At 55.9% G+C, this 1162-nt stretch overlaps 1 long non-coding RNA gene across 3 annotated transcripts in view; it reads left to right on the top strand.

The window, feature by feature from the left end:
* LOC106734171 (uncharacterized) overlaps positions 1-1162 on the top strand; it is an 11774-nt gene that overhangs the window by 6916 nt on the left and 3696 nt on the right. For all 3 annotated transcript variants that reach the window (XR_003548367.1, XR_001369903.2, XR_001369905.2), the window contains exon 2: positions 976-1143. This is a non-coding gene — a long non-coding RNA (uncharacterized LOC106734171). The remainder of the gene's footprint in view (positions 1-975; positions 1144-1162) is intronic.

Here is a 1162-nt window from a genome sequence, read left to right as displayed (position 1 = left end):
TGCCGTGGACCATGGGAAATCCATTTTTTTTTTTTTTTTTTTTTTGAGAGGTTTTTTGCTATAGGGCATGTGCACTCACCAGAAAGACAGAGACAGAGAGACAGAAAGCGAGAAATCACCCTCCAGGGGGATGGCCATGCCGCAATCCCTTCTCTCCCTTTCTTCTCTCGGGATCTTGGGCACGCACGCACACGGACCCGGCGTGAGTTTAAGCCTCTGGGTCCGGGACTTGAACCGTAGTCGACCTCATGGGAGTTCAGCGACATAGCCATTACGCTAACTGCTGGTCCCGGCAAATCCATCTTGACACCATTTCCAGTCACATAATGCGGAGTTACTGGATGCACTAGGGTCTGACCTCAGGGAGGTGGGGTACGGGTTGGGGGGATTCATATGTGACAGCCTGAGGCTGAGCATCCTTGGGGTGTTCACCTGCCTGGAGGGGTGTGAGAGCCCCAGAAACTGACCTCCCCATCTAGAAGCTCGCTGGGAATCCCACCATGAGCACACCATGGCTCACCCTCAGAGATGGAGGGGACCTCCAGGTCCCCTAAACCCCAGTTGGTCAGCCCTGGCCACCTGTTGCAATCACCTGGGGGCCTGTGGAAGCTACTGGCCCACCTGCAGGAGTCTGCTGGAAGGGCGGGGTCTTGTACAGCAGAGGGAACCGAGGCCTGGGGAGCAGAAAGGTTACTCGCAGTGGTGACACTGGGTACAGTAAATCAAGGGCCGGTGCTGGCCTTTGGGACCCTGTTCTGTCATCGTGGGACTTTAAGTCGCTGGACCTTCCTCCACGGCGAGATGTGGACAGTCATATACACCTCACGGGGGAATATAGGAGGAATAAAGAATAGGAGACGGAGGTGGTGAGAGCACACAGTAGGTGTCATGGCATGGTGACCTATACTGAGAAAAATCACCTTTGGAAAGGCTGTGTTCGGTGGGCTCCTTACCCCTTTCCCATTCTCTTACCAGGGTTCAGTTGTTGCTGTCCCTTGCCCTGTATCAGCTGCAGTCCTGTCTCCCTACCCGTCCACGCCCTGGGTCCACCCAGTGAATCGCCCTAGCAACCCACCCTGATGTCACGGCAGCTCTGGCTACCAGCCCAGAGCGGAAGCAGCTGGCGGCTGGTTCACGTTTCAGGTAGATCCCATTCCCCACC

Source organism: Tupaia chinensis, unplaced genomic scaffold, assembly GCF_000334495.1.
Source record: "Tupaia chinensis unplaced genomic scaffold, TupChi_1.0 Scaffold149491_1, whole genome shotgun sequence".
Classification (NCBI taxonomy): domain Eukaryota; kingdom Metazoa; phylum Chordata; class Mammalia; order Scandentia; family Tupaiidae; genus Tupaia; species Tupaia belangeri.
The sequence above is the reverse complement of the archived record's forward strand: the minus strand, read 5'-3'. Positions and strand labels throughout refer to the sequence as shown.